General features: G+C 42.7%; 1 protein-coding gene across 1 annotated transcript in view; it reads right to left on the minus strand.

Moving 5' to 3' along the window:
- The window catches only part of LOC142572925 (diuretic hormone receptor-like), a 218389-nt gene extending 190913 nt beyond the window's left edge, over nt 1-27476 (minus strand). The window contains exons 1-2 of the mRNA XM_075682382.1: nt 26163-27476; nt 4243-4344 (exon numbers count right to left, since the gene is read on the minus strand). The gene's annotated coding sequence lies outside the window, so the exon portion shown is untranslated. The remainder of the gene's footprint in view (nt 1-4242; nt 4345-26162) is intronic.
- Nucleotides 27477-27860: the final 384 nt, after the last annotated feature.

A 27860-nucleotide genomic window follows, 5' to 3' on the forward strand; every position in this document is an offset into this window, starting at 1 on the left:
AGCCGACCTTGTTCACCGAACTCTCGCTTGAGAGCGGCAAGATACCGCTTCTCAAGCGCTCTATCCCATGTCTCTTTTTTTCATATTTCGCTGACTTCCTTTGCAACCTGGAAAGAAGGACTACGTGAGACGTATCGTACGGGAAACAACTCCATCCGTGGTCTCTGAAGGTGCTCTACAAATCTGCGTATCATACTTGAGATCCTCCTAGTCATTAAGAAGAGAGCTATAATTACACTAGATTATTGAGTGACTTATGGGGAAAACAAAAAAAATTGCCTGAGTTACCATAGACCAGTGCGAACAGTATGCGCTGCATTCAGTTCGCTTCCGACCCTGTATATGGCTGCCCTTTAGCTGCTACCGCCGCAACCTCGTAAACTACTTATGAAAAGACAATAAATGCGTAGAACGCCAACATTACGTTTCACAGGCTGTGCTCTTGATATCCATCCAAGCATACCTTTCAATTTCGCTCCAATTGCTATAACCAGTGCACCGTGGCAGTTTCAGCAGCGCTCCAAACCCACGCGCCATAGGGAAACCGCACATTCTTTTACTTGTCAGGTTCCCCGTGCGAGGAACGGAACCATTCACTCGGACCGGGTATGAACTACTAGCTATGGCCACAGAAAGTGTGTCTACCGGCGATAACATATAAGAATGCCTGCATACAGCGCTTACCATCACGTTACTCTATTCGCTGAGGCTGTACCCAACCTTCAGCGAACGTCCATCTCGGTTCCCCTTAGGTATACTTATTGAATGGATAAATAAATAAATAAATATTGAAATAATTTATGCGATAAATAATTTCAAGGTAACAACGCAAAAGTCGGAATAGTCGAGTGCTGGGTTGCACGCGTGTGTACGTGTGTCGTGTGTGTGTGTGTGTTTGCCACTCGCCTGTCTTTTGGGCTGTTCCCTTGAATTATGTTGAGACCAATGTTTGAGATAATGCTAGCGATCGAGCAGTTCTACACATCATATTGCGCCGACTAACCGTGAACGGCACAAACGCATTGCGCTTGTGTTATAAAATTTGTCGAAAGAACATAAGTTGCCCCTTTGGGTTATCGCCCTTATTTCTCGTTCGATCTCAAAAGTGAAGTCTCGTTGTTTCTCACGAAATTTCATTTTTTTATGTTGCATTCCTGCCGCGTTTCCCAGTGAGTGGCCGATCACTTCGGAACCACTAAACGACGGCCTGCGCTAACCAGCAGCAAATGGCAAAAAGAATGCGCAGTCCGAAAAATAAAACAGTTGTGTGAACATCAGATCAAAGCAGGGCTCTCTTTGGAGCCTGAAAGGGAATGCTGCACTTGTATTCGACCTAATATAGAAATGCTGTAGCGGCTTCTAAGTCGGACACACCTTCGACACCACCCTTCGCGGCTCGCCGCGGCTTCTTTGATTGATCGGGCTCACGTGCAGTTGGGAAAGGGAGGCGCTTCATTGTCCTACATCAAGGTCGACATTTATCTATTGTCCGATTAGGTGGGCGCTTCAAGGGAAACATAAATTCCGCACCCAGATGTCGCCGGGAACTGATCGCGCAAACTCCGACAAGCAGAGCGGCGTCTCTGCGCTCGTTCGAGAGAGCGGCCTGCTCTTGAAGAGGGGGAACTCAGAGATTGAAGAAGTAATTCCTTTCATCTCGTGGGCCGCTGCACCCTCAAAGGAGAGGCGCAGTGGTTGGGCTGACGCCCGTAATTCATGAAGTGGAAAGCAACCTGAGCCGCTGCCGATGTTTTGTCCTTTCTGCCGCTTGCGTATCGTCCTCATGTTTACTTAAAACGAAGAGGCCCGTACACCGATCAAGATGGTTTAAAATATATATTTATAATATATACTATATTATTTCAATATTTAATTTATTTTGAACCTTATTAGTCGGTATCCGGACCTCTTCCTTTTAAGTGTGCATCATCATCTTTTAAGAATGCATCATCATACGCTCGACTTCACCTGTTCTTATGTTCGTACCAAGTCGGTAAAGTAAGGGACGAAGTATAGATGACGACAGAAAACAAGGAAGTTGTGAGAATAAGACTCCCTTTAAAAAGTGTCTAGTAACTGCAGGGAAAGATATAGTAGGTGCAGCCCCTACTGTCACATACGGCATTTAGCAACATTTTACCGGCTCTTTAAGAATGTTGCATGTCCACAGTTCCATGCAGCTATTCTAAAATAGACTAAAATACATTTCGACATGTCCACTATACTGCGTTGTGGCGTTTTTAGTGCTACACATATATGAAAAGAATTTTCTTCGACTATGGTAAACAAACACGTGTGTGCGAACAGCTCACGAACATATACGCAGACGTCGAAGCAAAAAGATAAGTATAAAAGAAGACGGTATGTTCATATTATCAAGAGTTGTTCCGCAAGTATTCGGTTTCAAAGTTCCGACGAGGGGTCCTGTCTTCGTGAGGCAGCGAAGACAAGTCGGCGTAAGGCAAGTTTCCTTACGGAAACGTCGACTCCAAGGACATCGCTGTGCTTTCGCTTTAAGTTCGAATGCTTCCTTTTACAGCCAAGGAAATTTACCCACGTGGCCTCAGTACAGCTAAATTGTCCGCTTAGGCAGATTGCATTAAAAAAAAAAAACGCCAAAGCCATCCATTCAGTATTCCACTACTTATGTTTCAGAATATTTTATTACAAAATTTACGGCACATGATTCTATTAAAAATGTTTACGGGAATCGTCGTAAAAGTCTATTTTTTTTGCTTCTACATTCTTAAATTGCCATCCAGATTAAAAGAAGGCAGCCATTAAATATTTCTTGGAATTGACTGATTACTCGTGCGCCACTGGTAAGCGCGGCACTCCGTCCGACCCATCTTTGACGTAAATGGGTGGCGTAAAATGAAGCTGCCGTCGCACTTCCCTCTTCCCAGGAGCTGATGCCAATTGAACACACAGTCACTTCGGCAGCAAGGGCGATCCGAATCGTTTGACATGGTATCATTAAGTTTACGCCACACTGTCTACCTCACAAGCGGGCACTGAGAACCGTGCTGCGTACTTCTCAGTGCTTACTCAAGCAAACTGAATAAGTAATTTGATGGCAGTCCTTATGACTTGCATGGCCGATTTGAAATATAAAAACACGGAACTAGAGTGTTATGGCGACACCATTCAATTTTCCAATATAAATATGTACGCTCAAGCTTGGAACTAAAAAATTAATTACCTAATTAGCAAAGTAAGTGAATGGACTGATTCGGTGTTTTTTTGAATATATAGTCCTGCTGGACCAATTATTCATATGTTGTGACGGAATTTATGTAAATTTTGTTCACTGTAAACAACAATTTGAAGTAAAAAAAAAAACACTATGCTTACGCAGACGTTAAGGCATACGAATTTAGGTAATTGCTGTCGTTCAATCAATATACGCAGGCCCTCAAATGTGCAAACTCGGCTCCTAAATCTGCTACTAAGAACACACATCATTAATTCGAAAGTTTGCCGTTCGGCATAAAACCTATGAAACACCCCTTATATGTGTATATCCAGTGCATCTTCTACAGAAAGTTGGGCATGGATTTATGTTGTGGATCATTCATCCAGATATGTTAGTCAGGTGAGCGGCTTCGATCTAACCTCAGCATGCGGCAGCTTGCTGAGCGCAGTCCAGACCAATTCTACAAAAGATGTGGACTAGCAACAGCAATTCACGCTCCATTCGCAGCAAAATTTGAATGCGTAAATGCTCGTGTTTTAACGCGATAGCGTTAAGTGCCCGTGCTGCAGAATATCTGTCGGTGTCCGCACGAGAAAAACCTTCTCCAACCCCGCAGGCTCTCCCAGTGGCACAGATGCGTTCCTGGTGTAATTGAATTTATCAAAGTCAAATGCGTCAGAAAACTCATAAAGTACTACTTACACACAGCCTACAGGCATGATAGCGTCTACCCGCCGTGGTTGCTCAGTGGCTATGGTGTTAGGCTGCTGAGCACGAGGTCGCGGGATCGAATCCCGGCAACGGCGGCCGCATTTCGATGGGGGCGAAATGCGCACAGACACCCGTGTACTTAGATTTAGGTGCACGTTAAAGAACCCCAGGTGGTCGAAATTTCCGGAGTCCTCCACTACGGCGTGCCTCATAATCAGAAAGTGGTTTTGGCACGTCAAACCCCATAATTTAATTTTTTTAAATGATAGCGTCGGATTGTAATTTGAATATGCGAGAAAACATAACTCTGCTAGGCGGAATACAAACACATATACCTTTTCCAGCTGTATCCGTTTTCCGTTTGAGGTCTGTATCAGTAGGAGTGGCGCGTCCTGCTCAGTTCCTTGTAGTACCCTTCCGATTGCGCTCGCGTAGGCCTGCAAAAAAAGAAGGCCGTACCTAGAATATTTTGGAACTACATAAAATTATTAGACAAGAAGTCTACGACAATACAACAACATATTTTAGATGAAGATAGAAAGAAACGCGAAGGGGAAGCGGCATTGAATTATATCCGAAAAATAACAGCCGAATCTTTTCAAGACAACGACGAGCTTGAATATGAAGAAAAAAAAGAGCATGAAAGAGAACCTGATGGAAAAGGAACTGGGGCTGGCAAATTTCAAATGGAAGAAAGCTTAAGAGGAAATTCCTAAGCGCACAGCCACAGGGCTAGCCGAGGTTCCCGTTAGGCTGATTAATGAACTAGGACCAAAAAGTAAGGAAGTTCGCTTGAAAGCAGTGGAAAAAACTTTAAAAGATAGACAAATACCAGACAGTTGGCGACAAAGTAGAATGAATTTAATTTATAAAGGTAAGGGGGAGAAAGATAGAAATCATTCGTATAGACCATTGACCAATGCATCGGTAACATACAGGCTATCAATGCAGGCATTGAAATTAAAGCTGCAAGCATGGGCTGCAATAATGGTATTTTGGGAGAACTTCAGAATCGTTTCAGAACGGGTAGGCGTTTGGATGATAAATTATTTGTTCTTACTCAGTGTATTGAAATATCAAGAGTAAAAAGCAGACCAATATGTGTGGCTTTTTAGACATTACAGGAGCGTATGACAAAGAAAACTGCTACATTTTGTGGGATATTCTGAAGGGGAAGGCTTAGGCGACGATTGTCTACAGCTTTTGAGAAAGATCTACCTAGAAAATATCGTTTGCATTGAATAGGAGAGGATGAAGAGTGAGGAGAAAGTTGATTTCAACAAGGGACTGAGGCAGCGGTGCACTTTATATCCACTGCTGTTTATGATGTACGTGGTGAGGATGGAGAGGGCGTTGGAAGGAAGTATTATAGAGTTTAATCTCATACAAACAGGCGGGTACAGTAGTAAAGCAGCAGCTTCCCGGTTTATTTTATGCGGACGATATTGTGCTGCTAGTTAACAAGCAAAGTGATTTGCAACGTCTGGCTAATACTTGTGGACAGGAAGGCAACAATTTAGGTTTGAAATTTAGTGTTTGGAAATCAGGTGTTATGGTATTCAATGAAAACAGTGAACAGAAAGTCGCAATACAGGGCCAGGAAATACCTCGGGTGAAGGAATATGAATACCTTGGTATATCGATAAAAGAAAGCAATAGATATATGGAAACACAGCAGAAAAACAATAACCGTAAGGGGAAAGATAAATGCAGTCATAATGAAGCACAGATCGCTATGGGGATACAATAGGTACGAGGTGCTCCCGGGTATGTGGAAAAGTGTGATGGTTCTGGGACTTACTTTTGGAAATGCGGTTGTTTGCTTGAAATCAGGGGTACAAACTGGACTCGATGGCAACCAAAAGTCAGTGGGACGCCTCGCATTGGGCGCTTACGGGAAGACTACATATGAATCTGTGCAGGGTCATATGGCTGAACAAGTTTTGAAGTGAGGGAAGCTCACAGTAAAATTGATTATGAAGAACGACTGAGGAACATGGAAGAAAGTAAATGGGCTGGGGGAGTGTTGAGGTATCTGTACAGGAAAAACATTGATTCGGAGTGGAGAAAAAGAACTACGAAGCCTACCAGCAAGTATGTGGCCTGTAGGGTCAGCAACACAGCACCAAAGAACGTCAAGCGGAAAGTCATAGACGCTCAAATAATCTCATGGGCCTTGGCAAGGGAAGGAAACCTGCCATGAGTAACTGCTTAAGAGCAAAAATGAAATCAGGAAAGAAAAAATTTGTGATAACTCAAAGGGAAGCTCATTACTTTTCGAAGCGAGATCAGGATGCATTAGAACACGCACCCATAAAGCGAGATATAAGAAGGAAGAAGAAGCATGTGCTTGCTGCGGCCGAATTCATGGCCGTGGTGCTGGCATTACGCAAATTAGGACCATCAATTACATCAGCCGTGATAGTCACGGATTCTTTATCATTGTGCTCATCCCTTACTGCTTCTAGTGATTCTCGCGTGATGAGGACATTTCAACCATTGGTACCTGGTCACTTGAGAAGCGTGCGTTTGATTTGGGTGCCTGGTCATAAAGGACTAATCATTAATGAAATTGCAGACTCTCTAGCCAAGGCATCGATAAGTGGCCCGATTCTTCCTTGCTGCCCTTTGACTGCTTATGTTACTGCAGCTAGATTTCGCAGGAGTATCATTATACAGTCAGTATCAGGGTCCGCAATTACTAACTCTGTGGATTACGCACATCTCCTGCACCCTTGGAATAGAGATTTTTGCCGAACACGGAAAATTGAGGTGTCCATCACGAAGCTGCGCTGCCGTATACCTGCATTGAACTTCTACCTCCACAGGTGTGGTCTGGTCCCCTCACCATTATGCTCATTCTGTGGCGAAGCGGAGACAATCGACCATTTCTTGTTGTCCTGCAGACGTTTTTCTATTATAAGAAAACGACTACTCGAAATCCCGCTTCGCTCTATTGGTCTAACTTTATCAGTGCCTGTGATCCTATCTTTTTGAGCCTCCATTGTTGGTTTCAGCCACAGAAATGTTTGCTTGGCGATCCAAAATTACCTAATTGAAACCAATCGATTATCATGTTAGATTGATCGTTCTCCCTCCCAACCATAGCTTTCTTTTATTTCTTATCTATTATTATTATTATTATTATTATTATTATTATTATTATTATTATTATTATTATTATTATTATTATTATTATTATCTTATACCCGGTTTTCATCTGATTATTTCCTTTTTTCTCTAAACACAAAACGTTTATTTTTTTCTCACACGCCCAAATTGTTAACTCCCTTGTTATCATTATTATTTTTAGGCACCTAATTAAACCGCCCGATTCTTGGCCAATCCCCCACTGTGGGTATGTGCCACGGCCACTCAGGACAACAGCAACAACAACAACAACTGCGGTGAAGCTGGGGAAACGATGGAGGATTTTTTTATTAGAATGTGAAGACGTCTCCCCAGCGGTCGATTTAGACACCACAGGCCTCCTTGAAACCATTGGGTTCAACGAAAGCAGGGGAGAAGTGAACATGTCCGCAATAGAGATTAGTAAGAGGTGATTGGAAGATTGGTGGAAGAAAAGTAGCGAAACGACAAAAAACGGAGACGAGCAAAAGCAAAGTTCACAATAGGGGGTCAGGAAATATGGTTGTGGGAGTTCATCGTTTTTTTTTTATTTACTTTTTTTTAACCTAGGTTGGACATGAGGCCGTATAATAGCAAGAGCTTGGTGGCGCAACACACCGCTCCATTCCAAAGGGGACGCTCATAACATCCATCCATCCATCCGCCACCGCGGCGGTGGCCACCATGGGGGGGACAAATGAAAAATAAACTGAAAGGTATCGCCTTCGTGCATACCGTTTGCCGCCAGCGTTCTCAGGAACAGATTACGGGTACATAAGCTGCAGCTGCCGGTAAGCGTGAGCAGCAGTCGGATCTGTGAATGTTATTGCGTTCCACAGTTAAAGGCGAAGCTTAAGGGTCGTACACATTTTTTTAATGCAAAAGCATTATGTGCCCCATTACGCGAAAACCCGGCGTTTCCGTCAGTGGCGTGACCGAAAGATGGTATCAAAACTAGCCGACCGCACGAAGAGTAAGTATAAAGACGTCAAATAATGCTCGTATTGACGTCAAAATCGTCAGGCAGGTTTCTGTAAACAAAGTAAGTTAATGCTTTTGAAAACAAATTCAGTAAATTTTGGTCAGGGTGAGAATCAAGCCTAGTTCTACGGGCTGCGAGGCGACCACGCTTTCCTGACGCCACGGTGGCTCTAGGTTTCTGATTGATTAATGTTGTGCCCACTGCGTGCGTCGCTGCACACGTAACGTCACTGCCTCCGTCACTGCCTCACACGTGTCAGTTGCTCTTCAGATTTCATTGGTGCTGTCTCTACTGCGATGAACTCCGGAGCGTCTACCTGAGCGTCAGCTGTGAAGCGTACTCGCCGACGGAAGCACGCCTCATAATACGAAGCAAGGGGACACAAAAAAAAGAGGACACAGTCATGACAGACCTACCATTAAGCATAATATGAAATTGATCATTCTGCAACAAAATGGTCCGGATGTTTGCAGGCTGCGGCCAACGTATGCGCAAACAAATATACCGATTTAGCAGGAAGAACTTTCATAAATCATAATCATAAATCCAAAACATATCACCTAAGCGATTACAATGTTTTCACATTTCCACACTTAAGCAGTCGTAGGTCAGCCTGCCGATTTTTTTTTTATATAATATGGCTTTTCAGATGAACTTTATCCCATATTGGTTACAATTTTATTGAAGCTGGCGAAAGTTGGCCCTTGAAGAAAGAAATTTTGGCGTTTTAACGTCCCCACCCTGAATAGTAGAATATGACAAGGGAACAACGCAGTGAAAGACTTCGAATTGTTTTCACCACACTGGCTCCGTTAGCGTATACCTAAATATACCTACGCAAGCTTTTTTTTCTTTCTTAGTTTAGACCGCATTGAAATGCGGTCATCGGGCCTTGAAATATATCGAAAATGCTAAAATAGATGTTCGTACTAACCATAGACATTTCAATTCTCAGATCTAATTGAATAGCGCAGTAGTCATTCCCTTATTCAGAAGTATTTACTCATCGACACTTCCCCCCTCCCCATTTCCATTGCAGCCGAGGCGGGAACGAACTGGAACCAGCGCTAGCTACCATTACGTGTCCTGGATATTTACCAGCGTGGCTTCTTGGGAAAATGGGGTGAACCTTTTGTCTTTCACACCTACAGCTTGGTAAGAAGAAAAAAAAACTTTGACTGTCACTTTAGCATACGCTAAAGAGGATGAAGGTGAAAACATGCGCGCTCACCAGGCATCCACTAAATTACTCGACATTCTTATTCGAATGCCCTGTTACTTCGTACTACTTGTTTGCTCCTACCGAAGGTCTTGGTGCGAGTGGCTTAATTAACTATAGTTTAATCAAGGGTGCATTAGTAAATTTTGCCTTAACACGATAGGTCCTGGGTTCGACCATCAATGGTGGTGGCATCATTTTCGGTGCCATCGAATTTTGGTGTCACAAAAGTTTGAAGGCTCGGCTCACACCCAAAGTCGTAGATTCGAGTGCCTTAATTACCTTGGCCTTAATTAGCATCAAAGGTCATGGGTCTGACTCCCACTCGTGGGTTCAAGTCGCACCAATGATCGTATGTGGCACTATCAATTTCGGTGCCATTGACTTTTGGTGCCATAACGCCGGACGGTCAACTTTTCGATAACACCGGACAACGAATTTTTCGACCCATAGGGCACTTAAGATTTTCGTCCTAATAAAATAATTTTTTTTTTAGATTTCAGACCGAGAACCACATGATGCACTCAAGTCGAAATTGCGCACAGTCGTGGAATTATTTCTCGATTCACATGTTCGAGTTACGTGTTTGGTGCCGTCCACAGTGTGACCTCGCATATATTCACAATTCTATGCGCTTAGGCCTAAACAGCAATGCTGATATTGCTTTCGGCCACGCATGAAAGCCCGCGGCGACGCATGCTTCTCCACTTTTTCGTCCTACATGCGGGATATATTCTCTATTCTGCAATGTAATGGCCTAGTCATCTACGTACGCTTGCATATGCATTTTGGGGACTCTTACCCCCCCCCCCCCTCCTGCCCTCGACAGCTGGTCTGTGGAACAGGTGTGTAAACTTGCTGCCATGCAATGAACCGATAGCGCGACGCGAGCATATAAGCCAACTTTGAGAGCTCTCTGCCAAACCCGCGACATCATACTGCCTTGCGTGAATTCTATCATTATGAGTCCGTGGTTGCCATTCCATTGTCGTGGTGTCATTGTCGTCATTGCGTGGCCGCCATGCCGTTGTGGCCTTTCCATCGCCGTCATTTTTTCGCACTGATTCCACTGTAGTGATCCCATTGCCGTCATGCCTTTGTCGTCACCCAGTCGTATCCCTTCCTACGTCGTCATTGTACCTTCTTCACACAGTTGTCGGTATGCCGTCGTCGACATTGCAGCCTCGTGCCGTCATTGTCGTCACAACGTTGTAGTTGTGCCAGTTTCGTCGTATACCATCGGTATCAGCCCAGCATCGACCTCACTCTGTCGTCACGCCGTCGTCACGCCGTCGTCGCTAAACCATCTTCGTCACTCCAGTATAGTCATTCAGTGGTGGCCTTGCAATCGTCACTCCATTGTCGTCATGCCATCGCTGTTTCTATATATTGATTTGTTCGTAGAGATTCCCATTGTGGTCATGCCGTCGTCGACACGCTGTCGTCGTCATAGGATTGCTGTCGTTTTAGCATCGCCATACATTTGTCGTCAAGCCGTTGTCGTCATGCAATTTTAATCATTTTATCACCGCCATCCTATGGTCATCAAACCGTCGCCATCACTCCAGCTCAGTAATTCCCCTCGTCAACCGGTCGTCACCATGCCATCTGCGTCATACAATCGGTGCCATTCCGGCGTTGAAATCCGTTGTTGTGACGCTGTAGTTATCACCAGAGCACCGTCATCCCATCATTGTAATGCCATTATCGTCACATGATCGTCATCATAGTCATCATTCCGTCGTCGTCATACCGTCGCGGTCGTTGAATTGTCGTTATACTGTCTTAGGGATTCCATTGTCCTCATGCAGCTGTCATGTGGTCGTCGCCGTTCCCTTCGTCGTCATCATACAGCCATCTTCCTGCCACCGGTGTCATTTCGTTATCGTCGTTCCTGAGTTGTCGTGCGAGGCATGTACTAAGCAACGAGCGTACGTTGATCAAGGAGGTTATCAGTAAAAATGCGTCCAACTGTGTCCTGTGCTCTCTACTTGTAAATGATCGCTAAGCAGTAACCGCATTATTTACACATATGAATGAACGCTTCGCCTAAACCGACTCCCTGTGCAAATCAACTCCCTGTGTTGGATGCGCAGATCTAGTATTTTTTTTTTGCTTTCAACGAAATTTTATACAACATAACAAAATCCCTCCATACATCGGAACCGAACCTATTTTCGGGCTCACGCCTTTGATCCATGAATAGTTTTTTACTGAAACAAGGTACAAAATGCGTTTTTCTCAGTTGCACGACGTTCCTATTGGAAAGAGTAAAAAAAATTTAAGTCTTTAGACGTCTTACGTCTACTTTCAACAAGTATTCAATAAAATAAAACACATCCAATTGTCTGCGCAAGCTTTCAACTCAAACACAAATTGTCAAACTTTGCTTATGAACAAGAAGTAAGAAAGAACAAGTATTCTTGTTTATATTTATTCGCATTATTATAATAACTTTCTTTCAAGATTTCTTCCGCTGTATACTTCGCTTCATATTTAACACGCCGCAGTGTATATTTCTTCTCTCTTACGTTTCAATATGCTTAATTTTGCAGGCAAAATGAAGAAAATCGCCGAAAGTCAAAAATTTTAGTATGCGCGCGATATGGAAAAACAACCGCCCCTAATTTCAAAAAATTCTACAGGATCTTCTGCTATCATCGGTTGTCTGTTAGTGTTGCTGTGCTAGCTTTTTGTATGAGTTGTGGGCTTACGCAGACATCGGACCATAAACCATGCATTTTAATCACCAATGTTTTGTAAGGTTGATAAAAGTCGGTGCGAAGGTTACACTTTTTGTTTGTTATTTTGGACTTTCCCAAACGCCTAACATCTTGGAAACAAGTAAGCTGCATTTTCTAACTCGTCTCCGTTTAGACCTTTTTTTATATACTTGGTTTTAAACTTGGTTCCGATCTGTGGAGGGATTCTGCTATGACAAATAAAAATTCGGCAGACACTTAAGACTGCTTACGTGTGGGAATGCGCAAATATCATAGTGGCTTTGGTGAAATGATTTTTTTTACTTCCTTGTCCGCCCAAACTCTCGCCTGCGTTTTAAATGAGCTTCGGCAAGGTGAAATAAGAGCGCGCCAACCGGCTCAACGCGCTCCCTTGCCCTCAAGTAGTTCGTATCTTGACCGACCGCTCTGCGGCATTCAGTTAGATATTAATGCTTTTTACTTGATAGCCTCATTCTATGAAGTCATGACGTGGCCCCACCTCGTCCCCATTGGCTGCGCAGTCATGTGCCCAACGACGAACTCACTAGCCTAAACGTTTAGTCAGACAGATAGATGTCACGTGACGCGCGGAATGACGCGCGCACTAAGCACACATTTGGTGACCCATACCCGTGGCGTTGGGGACACGTGCTGATCTCGTACCTCGGAGGTCCGGGTTCGATTCCCGACGAGGCGGAAGTTTACTTAGTATGTTTTTTCAAAGACACTATTTTACATTGTTTATAGGAACCTCCCCGACAAATTTGACGTATTTTCTTGTGTGATTTTATTCTTTGGCGTCGGCCATATTTAGTACCATCATTCGGTCACGCCGCCAACTACAACTCAGGTTTTTCGCGTAATGTGAAATATAATGCTTTAGCGTTCAGATTTCACTCATTGTAAAAAATACGCGGGACCCCCTTTTTTGCTGTCTCTTACTGAACAAACCCATGATTGTAATATGTTCAAATATTTATTGTGTTGAAATAAATTTCTATATTATCTTCGTTGAGTAGATTACACTAAGAATATCAGCTCAGATCAAACTTGCGATATAAACGGAAGAAATTGAAAGCAGTTTTGCCAACAAGATATTCGCTTAAGGAAACCTTTCTAAAAATCTCAGCCTGTTAAGAAACGTCTTAATGCTGAAGTTACCAAAAAACAAAATAAAACTTCTATATATCAAACGAGACTCATGCAGTAAGGCTTGAGTAGTCCTACACAGAAAAATTGCTGTTATTAATCATCTGTTGGGAGACATTCCTTTATGTAAATCAGCAAAACTCAAAATCCTTTCTCCAGGCAAGAATTTTTTTCGTGCGAAACTATTCCACAGAAAAAACAACAAAGAAGTGATGTTTTAACGAAGTGTTGACGTGGTTCAGCGACACGTCTTAGTCAACGGGAGAGATCCAGTTACGCGAATCGGAATGATTTTAAAGGGGGGAACCAGTCTCTATCCCACTCAAGCTCAATGCTTCGTACGGTCTAACTCTGACGCGCAGTAGCAGCTACTTACGTAGCTGCGTTGATGCGCAGTATAGTGATCTTGTTTTGATGTGATTTCCTTCCATGTTAAGTTAATGGTGTATCTTAATGTATAACAACCATATCAATCCCCTTTCCGGTCGACTAATCTACAACTGTGGCAACTGGTTCAGAATTCCCTAAACACTGGGACTCAATGTCTAAGACTGACTACCTCAATGGGATTCAGTGACTAACTGTAAAACACATTAACCATTATTTACACAGATGTTGTGGTATGCTATCTACTGGAGCTTATTCGGTGTAAGTTTTCTCCACCGTTAGTTATTGGTAAAACGATTGGTGCTTCTCAGAAAATACCATATATATATATATATATATATATATTCTAACTCCCGCTTTCTCTACATGACTCACAATGATCTTAAATGGTAATGCTGGGTTATATCGCCCAGAACAGGATTTTCAAATATTGCTAAGAAAACACTCCATTTCACGATGAAGATATACTTCGAATGGAATACCGAAAGGTACAATGGAAGTGGCTCAAAAGTTGTGCCAAAGTTATTTCGCGGCTTAAATATGCAATTTTGTTTAATCGCGATTAAATACAATTTCTGTAAGAGGGTTAGAAACTGGCATAAAATTGTTTCCTTGCTTTAAATTTGGAAAATGCGGCACGAAAAACTGCCTTGCTGACCATTGGCACGCGTGCACTTGCCTGCACGTAAGAAATTTTGTTCATTGCAGTTCGAGTTCTCAAAATTACTCACAGGGTTGTCATGTTCCCATGCTACAATCATAAGAAAGGAATGCCTCGTTGCCCATTAAACTAGAAGAGGCCGAGCTCAATCAAGCTCGAAAGATTTCAATGCAGCGCGGTGACTAACCCTTAATTAAACCCAGTATCTGTTACTTGCGCATTTGCGTTGAGCAGTGTAGTGTGGCTTAGGTGGCGTGATTTCTCTCCATCCTAAGTTAATGGTGCTTCCAGAAGTATAACATATACCGATCCTTATTTTCTGAGCGTAATATTGCGAAACAATTATTTATAGGTCAACTTCCCTGGTTCATTTTGTGTTTTCGTGGTCTGTACTGGTAGCGCCAATTCTACCGTAGCGATACGTTACGGTTGCGATGCCGGGATTTTAATCAGGATTTGTTTTAATCAAGGTATATCGTGTGACGGAATCGGCCTCATTTCCTAGCAGGGATAACTCGCATTACGTACGCGTTTTCTTTAGGACTATTAAACACGTCAAAAGCGAGCCAGACGTTTACGACAAAGTTGCACGGACATCTACAACTCTCGGTGCGCTGTAGCTCATGCCGGTGCCTGATTGCCCAAGTGCAGCGATGCAACCACCCTACACAAGTACTCAGGAAAAAAATATGGGTAAGACAAGGGCAGCAAGGTTAATGTGAGGGCGTTATGTCGCGCTTTCTTCTGGTAACCTGAGTAGAGCGGGGGGCGGTAGCTAGAGCGAAGTGGCGTTGAATGGGGACGGTCGGTCAAAGACCCTCGGTTGCGATCGTGTTTCTGATGCCTGGTAATGTGTACGTACGCGCGCACTGCGAGGTGTATTTTAGCCTCTTAACGAAGCCTGTGCTGCAGAATTGCCTGGAAGCGTATATAGGCGCATATCCCGTTGCCCCAATCCAGCCCCACCCACCTACCCCCCCCCCCAAAATGAAGATGAATAAAGCGCAATAATCAGAAAGGGCGTCGACAAAAGAAGGCTACGAGTACGTTAACAGCATGCCCGGTATAAGGTGAAACAAGAGTCAGTAGCTCGCACCCTTGTTAGCGCAGAGTGTGAATTGGAGAAAGGTACGCGTACCCTGCGTTACTTGCCTTAAGCAACTTTCTGAAGCTTGCGATTTCACAACGCACGCATAGTTGCTTGCACAAAGCACTTACGCCAGTTTCGCGAGAGGGCATATCTAGCCCTGCTTGTGCGTGACATTAATTATGCACTATATGTTAACTAGAAAACTAAGCGCGAATAAATCTCACGAGGATGCATGGAACAGACAAGGTCCTCGTCTGCTCCACCTGTCTTCGTGTTATTTATTCGGGCTTAGTTTTGCGGGCAACATGCCAAACCAACAAGCGCGAAAAGCCATCTTTATATGCATGATAGCTGAAAGACGAACATAAGCATTAAATGAGAAAGGATGCGTAGAGTTCACGGTACCCATCGATATGCCAACGCTTTGACAATGTACAAACCAACAAGCCGGTAAGGCCATCTTTATATGCATGATAGTTGAAAGGTGAGCATAAACATTAAATGAGAAAGGATGGGTAGAGTTCACATTACCCATCGATATGCCAACGCTTTGACAATATATAGCTCCACATTTGACCTATGGTAATCGCGGTCAACCATGTCTAATCAGCATACCCGACACCCATAGCAGAAGAAACGTCATATTATTTTGCCTTGTCAATCCTGTAAAAAATGGTTACCGAAGTAAGCATGCAAATACTAACTAATTCGTGATGTATATGCTCAATTGGTGTATTTAGGAGAACTGCAACGCCACAATCAATCATTGTTAGAGATGCTCTTATGCGCCAAAAGATGATAAGTACCGTCATGAATTGCAAATCATGTCTGATTTACTTGCTGATGGTTTCTATGATGTCGATTAGTGTATAATCACGTAAATTCAGGCCGATAGTAGTAGATACTCTACAGCACGCCATGCCGGTACTGAGTCGTCTGCTTAATTCAGATGTCTTAAACAAAAATTTCCTCACTTATATGATGACATTGGAGAAGAAATAACGAGTTTCGCATAAGGAAAAACATGAAACCTAAACTCGACACAATAATTTACAGGGCGTGTTAATATATTTTTAACAAAATTTGTAAAAGTGACTCGCAAATGTAGTACAATTCTACTTCTTGAGGTAGACTTATATTAAGTGCAGATATATCAATAAATGAAAGTGAATATTTGAGTATTTATTAACTATGTCTAATTAAGCTTCAAAGTAATTTACGCCACATCTTGCAATCTACGAAATGTAGCCAGTGATCTTTAAGATAACGTCGAAATGGAAAGATTCCTGAGTATTACTCCAGTTTCAAGATATGCGTACCCAATGCTTGCAACAAAATGCATTGGTGTCGTAGTAACTTCAGACCTTCAGTGCATAAAAATGTGCTTTGTTAAGAAAATAAGTAGAACTGCAGTGCATATTTAAGGCAGGTTTCGCTGCGCTTGTCTATAAACTGGCGTTCGTTTCAAAATTCGTGCCAGACGGATGTACCTTGTGAATGCACCGGCTTCAATTCGTACATTGCAATGTGTTCGCTAAAGTGATTGGTGGAACAGTTCTTTTATACAAAGTTGTTAATTATTCATTTACGCTCATTGATTTTCAGTGCAAGTAATGGGTACCTCTTCAAGTGTTCTCGATCAAAGTATATTTGTGCTCAGTGTAAGAGGCAACTTAAAAAATGCGTGAATGTTAACATAAAACATACTCTACATTTATTTCAATTTCGCTTCAGGTTACAAGATACTTTTTTTCACAAACAAATCATCCACTAGGCCTCCCCTAAATGTGCAGTGAGCCGTTTCTCAGGAAGCTTTTCTCGAACACACCGTACAAAGACGCCTAGCCTGTCGTACTGCGGTAAAGAAAAAGCTGTGTTTCGCTATTGTGCCTGCTCACATGCAACAGCATGCGAACTGTTCACAAAAATATCATAGCACCGTGTAGGAATTTTTTACTTTATTTTATATGCAGAGCCTGTTATATACAGTTTGTATACAAACTGCCTGTTAGTGTCAGTTTGCAGTAGAATGTGAACTTTGCGACTCTAATAGAAACGACTTATGTGTACTTATTATTTTGCGTGATGCCTAGGACGTTTGTTCATGCTGTCCCCATAGCTGATGCAGTCATGTGCATTGCAAAGCGTGCCCGAACAAGGAGAATACAGTTGGGAGTATTTATCATTGCTTACTTCTCCAAAGCAAAAAATTATCTAGAGAGTCAGCCCCTGCGACATATGCGTTGTGAGGCGCAAGCCTCTTCTACATCTCAAATATTACTAGCGTGAGCCGGCCCATAGATAAGCGGACATAATCGTTCACAAATCTTGTCATACTTGTTTTGAAGTAATAGAATAAAGTGGAAAACACTGCTTTCTTCTGTAAAGTTTCTATTCCGTAGCACTGTTTCTAGGATATTGCACAAATATGTACCAAACTACAAAAAGAAGGAAGGCTTTGTATTCTCGATCATTATACGCCTTAACCTTGTTACCAGCTATCCTGACGCCATCGGACTGGTCCAAGCATTCTCGTTGAGAGCATAACATAGTTTGAAAATGGGCAGGGAGCTATTGCGCTTTCGCGTGCCGCGCATATTAGGGAGCACTTGCTTAGGCAATCAACGCGGGAACGTTCTTCCGAAAGCTGTTTGGTTAACTTTTTACATGTGCAGAGAAATTACAGCAGAGATCCAGAATCCGATTAGAATAATGAGGGGCTTTTCAGAGCAACTATTTTGATGCGCCCGGAAAAAAAAAATATACGCGTAGGAGCCCAGGTAGCGTATTTTATTTAGTGGGCTCCTACCCCTGAATGTGGATATCTCTTAATGCTTATAAGCATGCTGACGTTAACTGCGCAGTGAATGCGCGCCATCGCAGAGCTAGGTGAACAACACATTCAATAAATCATTGCCAGGTATATGCATACAAAAACGATGTAAAACGGAAATTAAATAGGAATTGCAAGACGCGTGAAAACTTGTTAGGATATGTTGCGCTATAAGGTCGCTTGATGATTCGGCAAGGGTCGCCAGTTCATGCATGTAACATATGATTATCCCCTATGTTTTTGTTTGTGTGAGCTTGAGCGTGATCTTCGCTTGTAGAGCGCACTCTTCGTACAAAGGCCGCGCTAAGGCTAGCTAAGCTGCCGCATCACACCTAGGCTAGGAAGGCCCATACATATAACACAACAGCAAATACTATCTGTATTGCAAAAGTATTGTAATAAAGCCTCTAGTCCTCCTTTTGTACCTCTTAATCCCGGTTCCATCTTGAAACGTCAAGTACAATAAATTGAAGCACCTGCTAAGCGAGCAGGCTGTAAATACTTTTGTAACGACACCTCGCTCTTCCAAGCTTCTTATACAGGGTGTCTCAACTATCTTGCTTCAAGGTTGTAAAAACATTTTACGCAAACGATGCGAGCCTCATATCGCTAACAGCTGGTGCATGAGCAGCGACCAGAAAATGGTTTCGTTGATGAAATTCAGTTACTGTTTTAATGGCCAATCTGCCAGTTGAAAGGATGTAGAATTCGACAAGCAGCAGCTACAGTGGGTGCTTGAAACGCGGTACTTTTGTGCTCATTTTTTTTTCGTTTGAAATATACACTCTGTGAAAGATGAAAAATACCACGTAATTAAGCACACACTTGCTCTTCCAGGCAACGCCCTCAAATAGTGTTGTTCCTTAGTTTCGTTGGCGTAAAATGATACATTTAAAAAAATAAATAGGCTAATGAGAGCTGGCATGCCTTACATACCTGCCTCATGCAGTATTATGTGAATTGTCGTGTTTATTTTTATTTTAATAAGTAGATTCTGTCTGCGAGACATTTTCTGGTATGCTTCTGAAAAAATGCACTATAATCTAAGCACTTAGTAATAGGGCTTTCAGTTACCGTTATTTGAGCAACTGTACAAAGCGCACGGACGCACTGCTGCGTTTATACGACAATTTACTCGCTTAGTGAAACGAATTTCATCTTTAACTGAGAAATTTGATTGCATGATTTCGCCATTAATGATGCAATCGAGGCAGTGTTAGGCAGGTGCGCAATAATGCCACTAGCATATCATGAAATGCTCTTGAGAACGCTCAGGACGAACTTTGTCGTAACAAAGTATTTTTTGTTGAATTGTGTTTTTTGCTTTACAGTGTATTTGTTGTGAATGCAGCAGCTATAGGAATGAAAGTGCGGTACACTGAGGGTACATAGCGTCATTATTTTGAGACGTCTGAGCGATTTAAAAGGCACCACACTCGCATGCGTGTCAGCTGTCAGCCGTCAGAGAAGCGTATATATAGGCCAACATGAAAAAATATCATTGGAAAATATTTGGCTTTTTGAAAACGTACAGAGTAAAGATGATTCATAAGTACCAATCGTGAGGAATTCGGCTGACGTCGCTTGTTGCCGATGCATCGAAGTAGACGTAAAAGACAATGCCGGAATTTCATGAATCCCGCGTCGCTTTTGTTTGGCTTACCGAATATACAAAGAAATTTGAAATTCCTATAAGAGGCTTCGTAAGTTCCTGCATGATTGTACGGTATAGATCGCTTTGCCCGGAAAAACATAGCAATATTATTGGGGCAGGTGAAAGCGATGGAAGACAAATTGGTGGCAATAGCATGCAGGTTAGACACACACGCTTCATCTTGGTCATTCTCCAAGGGCACTCCTTCCGTAAACAAACGGGAGTGCAATTCGCGAATCGTTTCGCTCAGGGAAGATGACAAATAAGGTTGTCAAAAATAGATGACTGCAATCAGGTTAAAATATTTTACGCTGTGAACACAACCTAGGACGATGGTGTTGATGATGATAATTAATTAAATGTACATCTTCTAAATTTATATTTCACGTTTGGTGGTGAAGAAACAAAGATTTTCAAAAAGTTTCGGAACTCACACGAAGCTCAGAATTCTTATGTCTTTTTTTATGCGAAAGCACATGGTTCTACCACAGATCTAAACTGAACTAGTTGACTGTTGTATATTGCATTACATTGAATGCCTCTTGGTTTGACATTCGATAGATATTTATATTGGCAACGGGGAACGAAGACAACACATTGCTGCAGCTCAAATGGGTGGTCGTCCTTTTGTGTTGTCAAAGTAAGTGTCAGCTGAATTACCACAAAGCAAATCGCTATGTTCTCTGATTGGCTTAGAAGCCAGACTTTTGCTTTAAAATAGTACTACCTTAAGAATGCACTTGACACTCGGGTTAAACAGTCTTCATTCATGATTATATTGCGCTTAGTGTTCCACTGACGATTTTAAGTTATTAACTTAAAACTTAAACTCGTCATTTAACTTAAGATCGTAAGTGTAACACTAAGCCAATATAATCATGATCGTTGACCAACTAGCCCCCTTCATTGCTTTACTAAACAGTCTTCATGCCACACCTCTGCTTAGAGATCTACTTTATGGAGCGATTCATGTGTATTCAAATATTTAGTCAAAAATAGACACGAAATTTCATTATCGTGTTCACATGAATCACGATCCCACTTTACGTCAGAGAATTATTTTTGTGCTTGCAGCTATAAAAAATAACGATTGCAGGCCTTTTTTCTTAAAGTAAAACTAGAGAAACAAAGCCAACCGATAATGGCGAGGGCCTCTCGTTTTCTCGTAATAGTAACAATGATAAGAAAGCGTGCGATAAAAAAACCAACAACGTCATATGTTCAAAAATTCGAAAGTACATTCCCATACAAACATGAACATACAAAGATAAACATCCATCACGGTGGCTTAGCGCCTATGCCGTGGGCTGCTAAGCACGATATCGCGGCATCAAATCGCGACCGCGGCGGCTGCATTTCGACGGGGGTGCAATGCAAGAATGTCTGTGTCCCGTACATTGGACAGACGGTAAAGATCCCCTCCTGGACAAAATTAATCCACAGCCTCCCAGTACGGCGTGCCTCATAATCGAATCATGGTTTTGGGAACTAAACCCCGGTAATTCGATTCGATTCTTACAGAGATAAAAGGTGAGGACAAGTTGTGCAACACTGGGTTCCAGCATGTACGCGCATTATTCCTTGATCAAGAAGCTGTCATCGATTATTAGAGCTGTCGTATTTCGCTTAAATAATTATTTATATGTGCACACTGCGTTTATGTTCAGAACAAGTTGGCATGGCTTCGATGGAATAGGACACATGAGAAGTAAGAGGAAAGTGAAATATAAACCGAAGGCAGACGTCGTTGCAATGAAGAATAATAGTCTAACATTTGAAGTTATATAATTGTAGTTACGTTAAAACGTATGCTTCAAGATAACTGTATGTCATGTGGATACATGTTGACAGTTTCGAAAGTAAGAAAGCACTGCCGCTATATGTAATTGTTCGCGCAGAAATGTGACCATTGGGCCATAATGGGCTAAAGTACATACGTGCTGTTTCAGGTGCTACAAAGCGTCATGTAGGTTTTAAATATGAGCTTAAGCATACTTCTGAGAGGAATTACTCAAAATAAGAAATGCATCTTTAATGCCCTAGAGGCAAGAGGGTCAGAGTGGAAAATGTATGCGCGTGAAGTGTGGGAAGCCAGCCACATGGTAAAGAGGGGATCGAAGAGCATAGAAGAGCGCGAATGTGCTTGTGTGCGCGTATATAATGCAACGAATGGTGGTGGGCTGCTCCGGACCACCATCACTTGCACGTCACTCCTCGAAGAAGCAGGACGTTTTTCGAGTAAGCTTGTCAACAGCATATTGCAATGTGGTTCACGCGGTTTACGTCATGGTTCAGGGACTCTAAAAGACGTGCGACACAATGCTAACACATTTCTCTCGCATTTACCGCAAACTCTCCATTGAATGTTTTTTTTCAAATTTTATGTTTTCTCTGACTTCAACATAAAGATGCTTATAGCGGCTATTATTTAAAAAAAGACTGCAAATGAGCCTTAAGGAAAACTTGACCGAAGCACTAGATCTCATTAACTTTTTCAGAAGGTCACGTCATAAAATTGGCGTACCAGCTTGAAAGGTAAAAGAAGTTTGAGTATCGGACAGCTCCATCTCTACCTAGCAGTTTTTTTATTTTATTTTTTTATTACATTTCACCATGAGCGAGTGCACGGAGACATGCACGCTAAACGATTATGTGCTAGCACAGCATCATTCATGGCGCGAATTCATTTTTTTTTTATTCCTTGAGCGCTCTTTCACATTAACCGGCCAGTATCGCTAATGATGTGTCGGGCATTAGGATTGTCTAGAATTTGCTTTGAGGAAAACATTTAGTGTAAGAGCGTTTTGGGAATACGGGAACAGAAATATTGAAGCAACAGCCGCTTGTTAACTTACATGAGGGGATTTCTTTTTTTTAACAAATAGGGCAGAAATACACAGAAACAGCTCCATTTCACGATAAAGAAATATCCTTTGTTCTTACCCTGCTGGTCGCAGGAGCATCGTTGAACTTAGGTTTCTGGCATATTTCATTCGTCTTCCTTACATATTTTTCGCGGCGCAGTCGTTTATGATGAGTAGAGCGTATTTTAGCACATTAGCGGGCTCGGCATTGTCACGTAGAAAGCAAATACGCTGTTGCTTTGGTCCAACAGACAAAAAATTTTGCCACCTATGCGATATCCATAGCTCGCGAAGTAGCTGCAGGTCTGTAAGGATTTTGTAGGAAACGGTTTTTAGAATTTTAAGCTTATATGAGTGACCGTGTTCTAATCCTACTACGCAATCGCGACGCAATTTTTTATTCATTGATGCCTTGACTCGGGGAAGTTGAAACATCAGAGCTTTGTCAAATATCTGCAGATACTATACTTAATGTATTATTGCTGCAGGTGACCCTGAGTAAAGCGAAAAAAATGAGGTGCAATGACACGATTACAATACATAACGTAAAGACACGCGGATAACAGACACTGTATTATGGCACAGAATAATCAATGTTTTCGGGATCATTCGTACATTTCTACGGTCAACAACAATGCGCTGGTAATTTATTCTGCGAGACGATTATATTTTGCACTGATGAGGCACCGCCATCTCGCGCTGTTGCACACTTTCCCAGTTTCGTGCACCATGACGTCAGATTAACTTGGTGCTGAAAGCCCGACCACATCAGTGCAAACTCTTTCGAACAGAGTGTAGTGTAGTATCATTCATTTGGTTGTGACGTATAAAAAAATGCAGCTTTAACAGTCCAACACGAGGGTGTGCTCCAACGTTTCCTTATATATAGTGTATGGCAGCAGCAAGGAACGCATATTTCTATGTATTGATAGAAGCCAAGCAGTTCATACAGCATTGTTCCTATCGTTATGACCAGTTTTTGCACGCTATACTCTGCATAGAAAGATGGGCCTCATTTTGTGCTTGCGTATTATTGGAAATAGCTTTAGCTTCTGTTTTACACGTCCTGAATTAAGCGGTCGGAAATTAAGGAAGATGAACGATTCCGGCATACTATCAGCCCACTTATAGAGGTTGTTAACATACCTGGATGCCACTCCCTGCATTCGCTAAATTTTCGCGATATTCTGTTCAGTGCGCGAACCTCGGCAGCATGGAGCATACCTGATACGATGCCTGAACAAAGTAATGCAAGCCAGAAGTTTTTCGTGCATGCGAGCTTCTGAGAGCTTGCAATTTTGTAGTGAGATGCAAAACCGCCAGAGCTTACATGTGTCGTAGACCGATAATAAATTATTCAAATGCCGGAGTGGATTATTCTTTATGCCCTCTTTACCTCTTCAAAAGAAGTTTCTACGCGCAGGTGCAGACGGACATAATATTTATTTATAACATAAAAAATTTATAAATATTTAATGAATTCTCCATGGCGCAAGGATGTTTGAGACCACATGTAGTAACTTTCGAATGCTAGAGTTGTGCTTCCCGATGCGACCAGGTTCACTGCACCCTGCTTACTTTAGTACAAAAAGTTTCCCTGGCTTCCCGTTTGTGAAGGACCATGCGCGGGACGGAAAACATTTGCGAATTTCGATTAAGCATTTTTGATATTATATAGTGATTAGCATGACAAACGAGTTTCTTTATCTGTTTCTTTCTGTACGTTTTATTTTCTCTCGCGCTCTCTACTTTTGTCGTTATTTTACTTTAGAGTCTTTCTGGCTTGTCACCTTGTTTCTTTCTTTCCTCCTTAATTCCCATCTTCCACTTATGTTGCTAACCCCTCCTTGCTAAGCAGTAGGCTCGCGCTGTGCCCCACCTAGTGGTAGTTGCCGGCTGCTTCCGCCGTATTTCGCTCTCTGCCCATTGTATTTGTCTTTTCGTATCAAATAATAATAATAATAATAATAATAATAATAATAATAATAATAATAATAATAATAATAATAATAACCGAAATACGGGGGTGACACCAAACAAACGTATTAAAATTGCAACTTTTCCAAAATTATTACGCTGCATCATAGAAGCAAATATTTATCATTTTATTTTGTGATATATTTTCTTTGATTTTTTGAAAATATTCTTTCGGTTTACCGGCTGCTGTATTTCTCGCTGAACGGGAAGCTTGTTTACACACCTCAGAGAGCACTCCTTAGCAGCCTTGCAGCAAAAGTAACGAACTGCTGCTCTGATCTTCTCCTGTGTCTCGTATCGTTCACCCCGCATTTCATCGCATTTCAGGTGGGCGCGGGATCACTTCGCTTGACTTTCTCTGAATTGCCTTTACAGTTAAGCAGGAAGTGCAAGGGTGCACAGTTTCGTACTGCAGGTCCTTTCTCTTGCAGACACTTATTGCACAATCAACGACGGATCTCCTGCGCAGATTCCGCGTATAGATATGTATTTATTTTCCTGTAATCTCAGCTTTGGGTCACCTCTTGAACTGCACTGTGCCCTAATTCATGCTTTCTCGCTTTTCGGTCATAGCAGATCTTCAACGCACGTCTGGTAAACTTTTAAGATGCCCCGATTCGTCTTGGCACACTTCTAAGCTCATTTACGTGTCGCCTTACCCAAATCTAAAGCCTCTTATGAATTCGTGCTGCTGAACTTTGATATTTCAACAGAAATTCTAAACCGCGCATTGACTAAAGGAGACGTCATACGCTGTCATTTGATTTACAGTACAGATGTCTAGAATACACAACCTGTTGCTATCTAATGGCCACCCACAATTGCAAAAAAAAAGGTGCCAAATACCATGAAAGCCCCATTCTCATGTGCTTTGATACTTGCGTACAAAAACAGTTTATGATTACTTTCAAGAAAAACTCGCATATTCACCTCGAATTGAATTACTAGAGCAATCTAAATTTGGAGCTACGTTAGACAAACATCCACGTGCCTCAACTTTAAATCAATAAAATGGAAATATTGGGCAGAAATTTGTATTTCCACAGGTGGTTGCGAAGCGTAGAATCTGAGTATGCTGAGTATAAAAGGTTCATGGGGGTTGGGGAAAAAAATTCGAGGAAAAGAATGAGGGAACCGAACAAGCTTTCATTGACGTAGGCCGTGTCTTCAAATAATTAGCCAAGGACGACCATAGAATTGTTTTCCATAGATACAATTATGCGAAATCATACGCATATATATATGCCATCTTTATGCAACGCGTTAACGTAATCTAGCGAATTCATGTAAAGAAGGTTGACGAGGTCACAATGTCTTATAAAATCAATTGCTTGTTAATGTCCCTGACGGTGATGATTACAGTTGATTTTTAAGGTAGTCTTACACGGAATTTCATCGCCTTCTGTGTGCATGCCGCCACCTCGTGCTGCCTCCCAATGAACAATTTTCGCTATAGTTGTAGCAAAAAAACCTTTGCCTGCCTGTTTCATGGAATCCTAGTTGAAAAAAAAACATGTATTGAAGCCTTTGTTGCTCCGCCGAAAGTTCAGACGTCTCGAAAATAATAAAACAGAAACCCAGACTTACCAGCTATGACGTCACTGGACGGGGCACGTACAACTGGAGCAGCAGCAGGTGGAAACTTTGTCGCAGAAAACTAGGGACTTGTTCAGAGGCCTTGACCGAGTGACACCAAATCGCACAGGTGCCGCAAAAGAGGCACAATTTTTCAGCTGTTGTCGTTGCTGCCAGAGCTGGTTCCACACAAATACGGAAAATACCAGCGAGTGTAACTTTTTCACTGTTATGAGGAAAGGTACAGTGGAATGTACGAGGCAGAGTTGGAACGCACGTGGTCGCAAACTCAAAAATCCTACAAGCAACACGCCCCTTGATCCAGGAAAGTCAATTCTAGCAGCCGGCTCCGCACGCCGTGACTAATTCAGCATCGCAGCGAGCTAAAAGATTACACTGTGAAAAAAAAAAACTTATACCGCATACAGACAGAGCGTCAAAGCTCGTAGTAAGTCTCCTTCAATTAGGTGTGCGAATTAGAACTGCTTATGACAGTCTTGTTTCCAACAGTGAGCGTCAACTTTACGTGTTTTGCCAACTCAAGGTGACCGCACTAGCAATCTCCCGCATTCGGTGCGCTATTCACGTACATATGGACAGTGACATGTCATTTGCAAATCTAGTTTCTTCTCATAAGATGCGCTCAGCATTCAGTTGCGTCCTGCTTCCGAAAAGCCGTGCTCCTTGAAACTACGCTAACTTAGCACATGGCTAGCGGTAAATATTTCGAAGCACTCAACAGAGCCTGGGCAGAAGTACAATTGATGATCCAGTTACGACCAAACGTGAACTCTTACGCGGGATGCTGCACGCTTCGCGGCTAAGTCTTTCGTCAGCCGTAAATGTATATCTCACTTGATAAACCGCATATCCTGCGGTCCATGATTACGGATGACCATCGCCGCGATAACCATCACACCATGGTCGCGCGAAGCCAACATGGCGGGCGAACCGTTTAAAGCGACAGAGAACGTTGATTCGTCTAATCACGGAGTAGAAGTAGACGCATCAGCACACTAGAGGACCGGAGTTGCACTCTTCTTCTGCCTGGAGAATTCGAAAAAAAAAAAGAAAGTTCACGAGCACACAATGTATATATACCCGGAGTCGAGACTTGGGACTTCGCAGCCTCGAAGAGGCGCGAGCGTTTTTAAAAGCGCGCTGAGGGAGACGCTCGCGCCGTCCTCCTATCGGCGTCAGTAGGATGAGCACGGACGAGACGGAGGGGCTCCCACCGAACCGGATGACCGGAGCTTCCACTCTGACCCGCGCCGCGAGCACACACCGACTATTGTGCCGGATCCGGGATCTCCGGAGGAACTCCCCCACCCCACCCCCACTCGCAACGCCCTCCGCGCAAAACGACGAACAACTGCGCGCGCGTAGTTCGCGTTCGCGCCGGCGTCGTGGTCTCTAGCCGCGCGCACCTCCTGCGTTGGTGGAAGAGGGCAGAACTTAGGGAGAGAGAGAGCAGGACGGCAACAGGAACCCACACACTTGCGCCTCTTCCGCCAGAGGCGTGGCGCCATCTGTCCGGCGCTGGTGCAGCGTGGAGAAGACGTTCTAGATTTTGTTATCCCATCGTGACAGAGATTGGGAAAAAAACACATACTTGAAATGAGCTGCTCGAAAATTAAACGAAAGTGTCAAAAATGCGACTTTGATTCAAGCCGCGGAGAGAGTTTATCACAATCCCGATAATAATGAGAC

Source organism: Dermacentor variabilis, chromosome 2, assembly GCF_050947875.1.
Source record: "Dermacentor variabilis isolate Ectoservices chromosome 2, ASM5094787v1, whole genome shotgun sequence".
Taxonomy (NCBI): domain Eukaryota; kingdom Metazoa; phylum Arthropoda; class Arachnida; order Ixodida; family Ixodidae; genus Dermacentor; species Dermacentor variabilis.